Source organism: Myotis nattereri (assembly GCF_964212035.1).
Source record: "Myotis nattereri genome assembly, chromosome: 17".
NCBI classification, from domain to species: Eukaryota; Metazoa; Chordata; class Mammalia; order Chiroptera; family Vespertilionidae; genus Myotis; species Myotis nattereri.
Genome location: NC_138092.1, coordinates 50,818,923 through 50,832,069, shown reverse-complemented (window position 1 = coordinate 50,832,069; position 13,147 = coordinate 50,818,923). Strand labels below are relative to the sequence as shown.

General features: G+C 49.6%; 1 protein-coding gene across 7 annotated transcripts in view; it reads right to left on the bottom strand.

The window, feature by feature from the left end:
- The window catches only part of RALYL (RALY RNA binding protein like), a 570,979-nt gene that overhangs the window by 35,797 nt on the left and 522,035 nt on the right, over window positions 1-13,147 (bottom strand). The gene's annotated exons all lie outside the window — the stretch shown is intronic.

Below are 13,147 nucleotides of genomic sequence, written 5' to 3'. Positions count from 1 at the left end.
AGGTCCTGTGAATTTCAGTCAAATTTATTCAGTCATGTATAATATGTACATATGCCTATTTTACATGTATGCTTACTTATTTTTTAATGGAAATGGAGGAAATTGGGGAATCCAAATGATACTGGTAGATAAAGAATTAAGATTTACATAAATAGCCCAGCTGGTGTGACTCAGAGGTTGAGTGTCAACCAAGGAACCAAGAGGTTGCTGGTTCGATTCCCGGTCAGGGCACATGCATGGTTACAGGCTTGATCCCCAGTGTGGGGCATGCAGGAGGCAGCTAGCCAGTAATTCTCTCTCATCATTGATGTTTCTATCTCTCTCTCCCTCTCCCTTCCTCTCTGAAATGAATAAAAAATATACTTTAAAAAGATGTACATAAATAGATTGATCTTTCTGGCTATACAGGGTGGGGCAAAAATAGGTTTAGTTTATTCTTGTATTATTTTTTTTGTTAATGATTGCATTATTTTCCATACGAACAACTATAAACCTGCTTTTGTCCTTACCTGTATATAGTCCTTTCTAATAAGGATGTTCTCTCTGAGGAGAAAATATATCAAAAACTGAGGGGATCAAGTAAAACATAGAGCTTGCTCATTGGAGGAAGGAGGGCGAGAATGCTCACTGACAGGTTCAAACCTAAGTGAGAAGGACAAAAGCTCACTGGGATAAAAAGCTCAGAAGCAGGTATGTCATCGCTCAGGCAACACGTCTAAGTGGATGATCCTTTGAAATTTTAGTCTAAGTCCTGTTGGCAGGTGGGGTTCACCACACAGTTGAGAATCAAGCTCTGGTGTGGGGTGGCCTGAGCTCTGCATGGAGCCACCTCCTTCCCCAGCTTTGGGAAGCGGGCAGAGAGTGAAAGCCCTCCATGAGTCTCAGCTCCTCAGCCGCAAGCAGGATCTCCACTGTGTAACTCCCAGGGGTTGGAGCAGTAACTCAAAGTGCCCAGTAGAGTCCTTTGCAAACCATAAGTGCTCAACAGACAAAGCAGAGAAGGTCCCAGGAAGGCTCTAAAGTGGTTGTTGTAAGACTTCATATATCTACACTAATAAAAGACAAAGATGCTAATTGACTGTACCTTCGCTATGCCCAAGCCAAGCCCACCAGCCAATCAGAGCGACTATATGCAAATTATCCAAATCAAGATGGCGGCCGGCAACCACGGAGCTGGGGCAAGCGGGAGGCTTGGTTGCCCCAGCAATGGAGGAAGCCAAGCTTCCTGCCTGCTCTGGCCAGCTGTGGCCTCCGCAAAAGGCAACAAAGTTTCAATTATAGAAGCTAAATAAATCCTGGATACTTGTTTACAGCCAGCCTCCACTGGGAGCTTGGGTGGCTGGGGGCCGTGGCCAGCCTGCAAACAGCCATCAGCCCCTCACCTAGGCTGGCCACACCCTCATGGGGTAAGGGTCCCCACTGGGGGCCTTGGCCAGCCTAGAAACAGCCATCAGCCCCTCACCCAGACTGGCCAGGCACCCCAGCAGGACCCCCAACCCTGAAGGCAGTGTGGCCAGCCTGAAAACGGCCCTCAGCCCCTAACCCAGGCTGGCCAGGCACCCCAGTGGGGACCTCCACCCTGAAAGGGCTGTGGCCAGCCTGAAAATGGCCATCAGCCCCTCACCTAGGCTGGCCACACCCTCATGGGGTAAGGGTCACAGCTGGGGTGCCTGGCCAGCCTGGGTGAGGGGCTTATGGCTGTTTGCAGGCTGGCCACAACTCCTTCAGGTAGGGGAACCCTGCTGGGGTGCCTGACCAGCCTGAAAACAGCCATAAGCCCCTCACCCAGGCTGGCCAGGCATCCCAGCAGGGTCCCCCACCCTGAAGGGTCTGTGGCCAACCTACAAACAGCCATCATCCCCTCACCCAGGTTGGCAAGGCACCCCAGTGGAGACCTCCACCATGAAGGGACTGTGGCTAGCCTGCAAACAGCCATCAGCCCCTCATCTAGGCTGGCCACACCCTCATGGGGTAAGGGTCCCTTCTGGGAGGGCTTGGCCAGCCTGAAAACAGCCATCAGCCCCTCACCCAGGCTGGCCAGGCACCCCAGCGGGACCCCCACCCTGATCTGGGACACCCTTCAGGGCAAACCAGCCCGCCCCCACCCATGCACCAGGCATCTATCCTATCTAATAAAAGAGAAACATGGTAATTGGTGTATGACCGCTACCCTTCCCATTGGCTAATCAGGGAGATATGCAAATTAACTGCCAGCCAAGATGGTGGCCGGCAGCCAGGCAGCTTTAACTGAACATGAGGCTTGCTTGCTTCAGTGACGGAGGACTGCAACGTTCCCCGCCTGCCTTGCCGGCCTCTGAGCTTGCAGTTTAAGAAACATTGTAACAAATATAGAAGCTAAACAAAACCCCAGAAACCAGCTTTCAGCCGGCTGGGATCTCAGAGCTGGAGTTGATACAGAGTTTCCATTATAGAACCTAAACAAACCAGATACCTACTTTCAGCAGCTGAGGCCTCAGAGCTGGAGCCAAGCCTCAGAGCTAAAGCTGACTCAGAATAAAAAAGAAAAAGAAAAAAAGGAGCAGTTGGGAACTTCAGTCCCAGCCTGAAAACAGCCCTCAGCCCCTCACCCAGACTGGCCAGGCACCCCAGTGGGGACCCCCACCCTGAAGGGTGTGTGACCAGCTGCAAACAGCCATCATCCCCTCACACAGGCTGGCCAGGCACCCCAGTGGGGACCCCCACCCCGATCCAGGATACCCTTCAGGGAAAACCAGCCAGCCCCCACCCATGCACCAGGCCTCTATTCTATATAGTAAAAGGGTAATATGCCTCCCAGCACCAGGATCAGCGGAGCTGAGAGGCCTCATGGCACCAGGATCAGCGTGACAGGGGGCAGCGCCCAAACCCCCTGATCACCCTGCGGTTCTGTGTGTGACAGGGGGCGGGGCCACAACCTCCCTATTAGCCCTGCTCTGTTCGTGACAGGGCTAGGCGCCCCAACCCCCTGATCGGCCCTGCTCTGTGCCTGATAGGGGGGAGCTCCTCAACCCTCTGATCACCCTGCGGCTCTGTGTGTGACAGGGTGCAGTGCCCCCACCCCCCCACCCAACGGGCCCTGCTCTGTGTATGATGGGGTAGAGCCATAACCTCCCCATTGGCCCTACCCTGAGTGTGAGAGTGGCAGCACTCCAACCCTCTGATCTGCCCTTCTCTGTGTGTGACAGGGGGCGGTGCGCCAACTCCCCTATTGGCCCTACTCTGTGAGTGACAGGGGGGAGCTCCCCAACCGCCTGATTGGCCCTGCTCTGTGTGTGACAGGAGGTGGCGCTGCAACCTCCCCATCGACCCTGCCTTGAGTGTGACAGGGGGCGGTGCCCCAAACCCCCAATCAGACCTACCCTGAGCCTGACTGAGGGTGGCATAGCAACCTCCCAATCTGCCCTGCTCTGTGCATGACAGGGGGCGGCGCCCCAACTCCCCAATCGGCCCTGCTCTGAGCCCGACCAGGGCCTGCACCTAGGGATTAGGCCTGCCCTCTGCCACCCGGGAGCAGGCCTAAGCCAGCAGGTCATTATCTCCCGAGGGGTCCCAGATTGCGAGAGGGCACAGGCTAGGCTGAGGGACCCCCCTCCCTCCCCCCCGAGTGCACAAATTTTTGTGCACCGGGCCTCTAGTCCTATATAATAAAAGGGCAATATGCAAATTGACCCTAACAGCAGAGCGACTGGGAATCACTGGTCACTATGATACACACTGACCACCAGGGGGCACACGCTCAATGCAGGAGCTGCCCCCTGGTGGTCAGTGTGCTCCCACAGAGGGAGCTCTGCTCAGCCACAAGCCAGGCTGATGGCTGCCAGTACAGCGTTGGTGGTGGGAGCCTCTCTCGCCTCCTCAGCAGCACTAAGGATGTCCGACTGCAGCTTAGGCCTGCTCCCTGCTGGCAAGTGGACATCCCCCGAGGGCTCCTGGGCTGCCAGAGGGATATCTGACTGCCAGCTTAGGCCCAATCCCCCGGGGAGCGGGCCTAAGCCAGCAGGTGGTCATTCCCCAAGGGGTCCCAGACTGTGAGACGGCACTGGCCGGGATGAGGGACCCTCCCGAGTGCACAAATTTTTGTGCACTGGGCCTCTAGTGTGTGTGTGTGTGTGTGTGTGTGTGTGTGTGTGTGTGTATTTAAATCTATAAAATTGTCATCCAAATCAAACAGGGAAATAAGGAGTTAAACTTAAAAAATGGTTTAATCTAGAGAAGAGGCTCCAAGTAGCTAGATGAAAAGAAAGGCAAATTAGGCAAAAGCTATAGACCCCAAACACCCCGTATTTAACTGCTATTGATCTGGAGCACATTAAGCTAAGTGAGATGAGTCAGACAGACAAAGACAAGCACTGTATGATATCACTTACATGTGGACTCTAGAAGCCAAACTAGTGAAAACAGGGAGTAAAGTGGCAGTTTCCAGGGCCTGGGGGCAGGGAGAAGATGGCACATGTGCTCTTTAAGGGTATGAATTTGCAAGGAGTAGTACGTAAGCCCTGGAGACCCATTGAGTATAGACAACAATATTGTATTATAGTCATCAAACTTGCTAAGAGACTAGCTCTTAATGATTCTAACCACTAAAGAGAAATGATCACTGTGTAACCTGATGGGGGTGTTAGCTACTCCTGCAATGGCCATTATATTACAACTAGGGGCCCAGTGCCCGAAATTCGTGCACTGGGTGTGGGGGTGGGGAGTGTCCCTCAGCCCAGCCTGCCCCCTCTCACATACTGGGAGCCCTCAGGCATTGACCCCCATCACCCTCCAATTGCAGGATTGGCCTCTTGCCTAGGCCTGACGCCTCTGACAGAGGTGTCAGGCCTGGGCAGGGGACCCTCATTTCCCCCCATCACTGGTTCTGCCCCCAGCCCAGGCCTGATGCCTCTGGCCAGAGGAGTTGACCCTCATCACCCTCTGATTACCAATCACCGGATTGGCCCCTTGACCAGGCCTGAGGCCTCCCGCAGAGGTGTCAGGCCTGGGCAGGGGACCCCCAGCTCCCTGCGGTTGCAGGCTCCGCCCCGCCCAGGCCTAATGCCTCTGGCCTAGACGTCCGGCCCGGGCAGTGGGGACCCGCAGTGGCAGCGGGGGGGGGGCCGTGATCGCGCGGGCTCCGCCCCTGCCCCTGCAGGATGCCTCTGGCTGAGGCGTCCGGCCCGGGCAGCGGGGACCCGCAGCTGTAGCGGCCCCGCGATCGTGGGCTTCGCTTTAGGCCCAGGCAAGGGACCCCTAGCTCCTGGGACTGCCAGCTTCGACCGTGCCCAGCTCCCATCGCTGGCTCCACCCCTACTTCCTGCTATCACTGTCCAGGGCGGCAAAGGCGCCTGATTCTCTGATCATGGCTGGGGGGCAGGGCAAAGGCGGCCCCAGGGCCGCCTTTGCCCTGCCCCCCAGCTCTTAGCTCCCCCCTAGGTTTCCGATCACTGTCAGTGGCAGGGGGCTTCTTCCTGCTTTCCCTTTCGCCTCCCTGCATTTTGCCTAGATATGCAAATTAACCACCATCTTTTTGGCAGTTAACTGCCAATCTTAGTTGGCAGTTAACTTGCATATAGCCCTGATTAGCCAATGAAAAGGGTAGCGCCGTACGCCAATTACCATTTTTCTCTTTTATTAGTGTAGATGTATAAATATATTCAATTTAACATGTTGTACACCTTAAATTTATACCATGTGATATGTCAAATACATTTTAATAAAAAACAAACAATCAAACACCCCCAAAGAAACAAAATTGCTAGGTTTCATTCATCTCATCTCCCTTCCACATATCACCGCCTTCTCCAGTTCCAGACCTTTAACCTAGGCTCCCCCTGAGAGAGGCTGTGAGGGGAAGACTGGTTTGATCAGTGAAAACTTTGGAATCCTTGCTGTGAAGCACACCTCCTTCTCTCCTGTTGCCTCTGCCACTGCTGGTCCTTGGACCACACGATGGATGTGGACACTCTGGTTTTGTCCCTACATTCTCTTTCTCCTAAGAGTGTTTTTGTACTTATCACCTGACCCCCTCAATTCTAGCCCCTCTAGGTGATCATTCTGCTTGTTCAACTGGCCCTCAAGCCCTGAGGTGGCATTTCAAGACAGAGATAGAAGTGGAGTTTGGGATTGGACAATTATTCCACTGGGCAGGCCCAGTTACAGGTGAATTTTTTTCAATAAACACATACAATACTGTAAGAATACTTTATCTCCCTTATGATTTTTTAATAGCATTTTCTTTGCTCTAGACTATTTATTGTAGGCATACAGTGCATAATACATATAACATGCAAAATACATATTAATCAACTGCTTGTATTATTAAGACTTCAGTCAACAATAGGCTATGATCGTTAAGTTTTTGACAGGTCACAAGTTACATGTGTATCTTTGACTGTGTGGGGGTCAGTGTCTCTGACCCTGTACATTGAAAATTGTTCCAAATCTTACAACCTTTCCTAAAGCAAAACTTTCTCAATTTTAGGTCATTGTGTTTATTTTTTTTGTTAATAAATGGACTCTTGCTTAAAATTGATATTATATTGGGATGTTTTGGTCTAGCATACCCATGTCTTCTCTAGTGGTTTTAGAAATATTGGTTTGAGAACTTTCACTTTTTGATATTGAAAGTGATGTTCTTTTTTTGCCTCTAGAAAAATCTCCAGCTGCAGCAGCATGGTGGGTTTTTAGAGCCTCCCAGGGCCAGACCTTGAAGGTGCGCAGCCTGCACTGGGCTTTGGGTCTGAATTGCTCAGTTGTCTTTGGGGCTGAAGCTGACTTTGCTGATCCTGCTCTGAATGTGATCCCTGCTCCTTTGGATCACTGATGCCTGGACCAAAGGCTCTGACAATTCATTCCACTGCTGTCCTTTGTCTCATTCCTGTTGAAGTTTCCTTGAAACTTGAGCTATTGCCTTCAAGGTCATTGTCCCACTCAAAGGGGATGATAGAGGTGTCAAATGAAAAGTACAACACAAGGCAATTTTCGAGACATATTTTGATGTGTTCTGTTCCCCTCAATGAATGCCTAATACACACAGGAGTTGATATAAGGTATCAGAGAGGATATGGGACCCGTACTTTCTCTGATTACTAGTCCTACTAACCATAATTTTCTTCTGTGAAAGCTGAGCATAAGAAATCTTTCAGAGTTGCTCTATGTGCAAATGAAGAGCAGGGGTGAGCGCCTTCTAAACTGTATAGGCCACACCAACATGTCAGCACAAAAGGCTCTAAATAGTTCTCAAATTGAATTTATTTTGATTACTTCTCCAGACAAATTGTCCATGTCAAAATACTTAATCACTATCAATCATTAAGAATCACATACTCCAAAGACAATTTTGGCTTTGACATGGCCCCTTAATTTTTGTCTACACAGACATAGTGTTTTAAATTATTCTCTGTCTTTTTTTGTATTAATATACAACCTACATGTAATTGCTCTGCTGGCCTATTTCAAAGTGGTGGTGTTTTAATATAGTCCATTGGAAAAAAACCACAACCCTATTCATTAGCTCAAAGCTAAATGCATGGGAGACATGACCTGGGTCGAGAAAAAACTTTAAAGACAATGGCCATCGATTCATAAAGTTTAACAGAACACAGGCAGCCTATGCTTCAGGCCTGTGGTTCCTCCACCTGTGTCATCGCCTCAGTGGGAAATGCCAAGGCCACTAAGCAAATGGGTTCCATGAACGAACTCACACAGGAAGCACATTGGTCAGTTTCACAAGCAGGTCGGACCCCGTAATCATCTTCTTGAAATGGAAAGTAAAAAGCAACTTGTCCTATTTTTATGAATAATTATCTACTTTTATTTCTGCTAGAAATGAGTAATATCCATACCTTCATAACAGTCTCTCTATCTGCATAATCCTTTTCCTACTACCACTTTTACTTTTTATTGTATGAGTATGTGTTGTATGTGTGTATATGTGTGTCTGTGGTATGTGTGTGTTGTATGTGTGTTTGTGTGTATGTGTGTGCATGCACATGCCCACATGTCCCTACTAGTAAAGCTCCTTTGGGGCAGAAACACTTTCATTATCTTTGTATTTCTGGCGACTAACTCAGAGTCTTACACACAAATTAAATGTTTGCGGAATATATTCACAAATTGTTAAGTAACTAAAACATAAATGTCTGGGTGTCATTATTTTCATAGAGTTGGAGTGATTGTTGAATTTGGCTCCGTGGAAGCAAACATATGAACCCAAAGAGAAATTAAAAGCAACCTCCTGGTAAAATTCCACAGCACAGCCGCACACACTAAGTCCAAGTCAAATGTGGGGTCTGAGAGTTCCCAAGAAGAAAATTGTAAATGATGGATTTCAGCAGAAAAAGCAAATGATCGATTTCAACAGAAAAAAAAAAGGTTTATTATGGCTGTTAGTGAGTGCTCACAAAATACTGACCATGCAGAATTCACTAACGTTAGGCATTGCAACATCCTGCGGGGTGGGCTTGTTTATTACTTTAAAGATGAAGAAACGGAGTGTCCATCCTCCCAGTAAGATGGCCAGAGTCACACAGTCAATAAATGTAGGAGCTGAAATTCCCACTTAAGGCGTTCCAACTCTAAAAGAAAAAAGGCCTAACTTGACACCCGTAGAGCGCTTTGGCTCTCTCCAGTGACCAGAGCATTTTAAATTCAACAATGAATTAGTCTGCTTTGTTTGGGCCCTTGCTGGAGCTGAACAATGACGTCAAGCTGAGGAGGGACAGTGACCGGTAAGTCCTCTGTGGGAGATGCCTCGGGCGCCAGCAAGCCTGGAGGGAGATGCATCTTCGATCTCTGTCCTATGTCTGCCTGTTTTGCCTGCACGTCTCCTTTCTATTTCAAAAGCTACGTGTGATTCAGAAAACAAGTGAGAATATTTAGAATTTATGTTCGAAGCTTGTTTATTAAATTCAGTTTGCTGCATAGCTGTTGCCATTAATGTAACTCTGAAACTGGTTGAGCTGGCAATCCAGCTTTTTGACATGCTGGTTAATTGCTAGCTCAGTTTGCTGAGCAGACGGCTGGAGGAATATTGATACAAAAACAGTGACATTAATCATGGGAGCCAAGCCAGTGTCCTGAAAGGATTGTTTCTCACACCAGTACCAACTGTGTTTAGAAAATTCTACATCACAGCTCCTGAATTTCACCCGATGATTCCAATCAATGTCATTTAGAAGATGCAGCTTCTTACGGCTGGTACTACTGACAGGAACACACATGAGCAGCAGCAAGCTAGAGATGAAACATCAGTTCCTGAAGCGCATTCCTGGAGAACATGACCTCCAAGCTATCCACACGAGGTGCCTCGGATTGTCGAGGTCACCACAAATGCCATATAAATCGTTTAGAAAAGTACTGAGATATTGTGTTTGTTTAAATGTTGCAATAATTGTAAGGGTCAGATATTACTTTTCCCCATTTTAGTAAATGTTATAAGGCCCTTTCCAGATTTCATGCAGCCACAAAGTCGCTGCTCTTAGTTGGACTAGCTCTCAGGGAGGGGCGAGGCTATTCTGTCTGGTTCCTAGTCTGCCCTCCACGTGTCAGTGTGAATCCCTCACCAGGACGAGGAGTCAGGAGGCGCCGGGGAGCCGCAAGCAGGCCAGCTGGTGGTGCGGGTGAAAGTCCTAGCTGACCTTGCCCGTGTTTGCTGATTGACTCCTGGAAGGTAGGTTTCTGTCTCCCACGGATGGTTGCACAGCTTGGTAAAATTACTAAGACGTCACTGAATTATACTCTTGAGAGGGGTAAAACTTGTGTTATGTAAAATTCATCTCAATAAAGTTGTTTAAAAAAGAAGGTAGAACAGCGCCAGTGAGAGGTGAGGAGGGTTGAGGGCTGAGAAAGCAGGGGGGGCGGAGTAGAGAGAGCCTGGAAGGAGGACGCTGCTGCACTGGCCACTGAGCGGGCAGAGGTGCTGAGCTCGCGCTGGGGTGGCAGGGCTGCTGTCAGCTGACGGGAGGAAGGGCTGGGACGGGACGCTGTTGGGATGAGAAAGCGAGGAGAGCGTCCCCTGGACAGACTGTGACTGAGTGGCCTCCCAGGGCCCGAGGCTGCCCGTGGCCGACGGGCTGCAGTTCCTTCCTGACCGTGGGCCTGGCCTTTTCCTCGCGGCACTTACTTTAGAGATGCTGCCATGGGAACTCTTACTCTGCCCCTTTGGGATGCAAATCTTTTACAAGACAGTCTTCTCAAGACCTAGAAAGTGTCCCTTTGAAATCTGATCATCCAGAGAGACAGGGTCCCTTCCCGGTGTCAGTGGGAGATGGACGCCTACCTTCCCTGCCCACTCGGCTAACACAGATGCTCCTGCTGACCCACCTCCCACTGCTGTCCCCAGTGCTTGTCCATGAGCTCCTCCAGCCGTTAGATGCCCCCGCCCTTCGTTTTAGTGGAGTGGAGCTCAGTTCCCACCCTCCTCACAGCAGTCTTGACCCCTCTTGCCACAGTCTTGAATGACGTCTTCCTTGCCATTTTTTAACGTGTCCAGCTCCGGTTTCCTCCTACAGTTCTCTGAGGGGCAGCACAGGAAGTCTCCACAGCACCTGGGAAAGTTCTGATGGAGTTGTTAAAGACAGCCCCCCCCCACCCCCCAATTTAGCTTCTTTAAAACATTTAATATTTTCAGCCCAGTATTTCTGAGACTCATTAAGAGAAATAGCACTGTCTGTCCCTCCCTGCTCCCCATTTCAACTCTTTAAAGTCTTTCTACTCGCTCAGCTTATTCTTTCCGAGATGCCCTCCCAGGTCTTCATAACGCGATGCCATCGCTCCTTCTCCGTCAGTCCGGTGCCCTGTGTGCTGCCACCACCCCCCGGAGGCCGGGATTCAGTTCTCCGCCACAGACCCTCCCCTTCCCGCTCACGGCCTCCTCGTTCCCATCTTTGCTTTCTCCCAGGTGTTCTGGGGGAGTTCCTCCAACTTGTCTTCCTTCCTGTGTTGAGTTATTTATTTTGCCATCATCTGTTAATTTCTAAAAAGCTCCTTTACCTGCCATCTGAATCCTCAGTTGATGTTTCAGGCACTTATTTCATGAATCCACTCTTTTCTCGTTCACAAGGTATTAATCAGCATTTTTTCTTGTTTTGTTTTTGAAATTTTATTCTTCCCGCACAATCTCGGTTTCCTCCAATTTGTTTTCTATTTTTGTATTTGCTTTTTATGTTACATCTTTTCTCCTGTCTGTTCCCAGTAACAGTTGGGTGTTAGAGTGCCGGCCGGCAGTGTGTACAACGGGGACTGTTTCTGCAGGGTGACCTGTTGACCATTTCATTGGGTGGCACCCATGCCAGCATCTTTAAATCTTTCTTTTATGGCTGGTCATATTCCCAATTGAGAAGTCTTCTAGTGCCTTCCAGGAGCCTGGCTCCTGAGAGGGAGAGAATGCTGAGGGTTTCTAGAGGAATGGTGTAAACTCTTCTCTCTCTGTTTTCAAATGCTCTCCAATCTGTCTAGCAGCCTGAGATCTGCCGTGTTAGCTCTGCTAGAAGACACTTCTTCCTTCTCCTATTGGGCCAGGAGCAGTCGAGAGGATAACACGGGTTTCTGGCTCCCCAACGGGCATTCTGCCATGTTTTCTAGAGGAAGATGGTTGCCTTCATGCTGAGATTTGGGGGAGTTGGGTGATTAAAACCTGACCCGGTTGCGCGGGTGTGCTGAGTCTGGTCCACTTGTCCATCGGCCCAGCCTCCACAGCTGGGTCCTCATTCTCCTTAAGATGAGGGTTTTTCAGTTTAAAAATCCCATCACACATTTGATACAGTTTCAGGAGGGAGCAGGGCTCAGTTCTTGCGTTTGCTTATTTGTAACAAGAAGCATCAGCAATCTGACCCAAACTGTCAATGACAGGAAGGAATCAGAACAGAAACGAGGCCGCACTCTAGGTGGCACCCGGTCACACGGAAGCAGCGCCCTCCCTCTGAGGGCACCGTCTGTGGCCAGAGAAGAGAGAGGGCGATGGCTCAAGATGCAGAGTCCAATCACTGCGAAGCAGCTGACGGAATTCCTGAGACTCATCTGGAGTAAAGAAGGCTGCAAAGGTGCCGTGACCAAAATCTGAACCCAGCTAAGTCTGTGGCCAATTATATTGACACTGGAGGCCTGCTGCATGAAAAGATTCGTGCAATAGGCTTTCCCTTCCCCTGGCTGCTGGCACTGGTTTTCTTCTGGCACCCGGGACTCAGGCCTTCACTCTGGCTGGAGCCGCCTTCAAGCCTTTGCTGCCCCGCCCGGCCGCCTGGGGTCGGGTCGCACACGGGACGCCCGCTGCCCCAGGTCTCAGATAGCAGGCCTGGATGGCGGCAGGGCAGGCGGGATGGCGCTGTCCGCCCTGCCTGCAGTATGCAAATTAGCCACCATCTTTGTTGGCAGTTAATTTGCATATCTTGCTGATTAGCCAATGGGAGGCGTAGCGAAGGTACAGTCAATTACCATGTTTGTCTATTATTAGATAGGATTCTGTTCAAAGGTTTAGGAAGGTGAGGGTATTTTAGCTCCTTTTAAATATTTCATTGGCTGTTACCTTCACAAGGGATTGGACATTAAGCTCGGTTTCAGGGGACATAAAAGGGGAACTGAAACGAGTGAAAGCAGCAGACATTTGGTTCAGAAGCGTGGATCCTTCCATAGGTGCCTGAGACCCCGGAATGAACAGGGACCACGTGACTAACATCAGTGCGTGCCCGGGGGCACCCATACACTAGCTGGCTGAGCAGCGCACCCATGCACAGCTGCAGCAGGACTGAAGTCTCATGTTTCCAAAGAAGTCATGTATTTTGACATTTATTTATAATCTTCCATTTTTGGACATTGATTTTCATAAAAAAACCCTCTATCCTTTACCAAGCACATGGGAAGATGGATATATCCAAAGGGACTCTGGCCTGTGACTGCTCTCATGCTTCGGTCTAGCATTATCATAAACATGACCTATGCCCACTGGGAGTGGCTGAGAGAGACTGGCTGGCCATGTATTAGCCATTCCCCCAAGAATAAAGTGGAACTAGATAATGTCTAATTGCCCTTTCATAGCAAAGACTGGATGCCTGGCATGTGATTTTTTTTTTAAAAAAGTGTGGCCACCCATGGAGTAATTGTGCCCATTGTTTTTCCTGTTCTTTCTGTACACCCTTTTGGGTTGTTCAGCATCACCATGTAAACTACA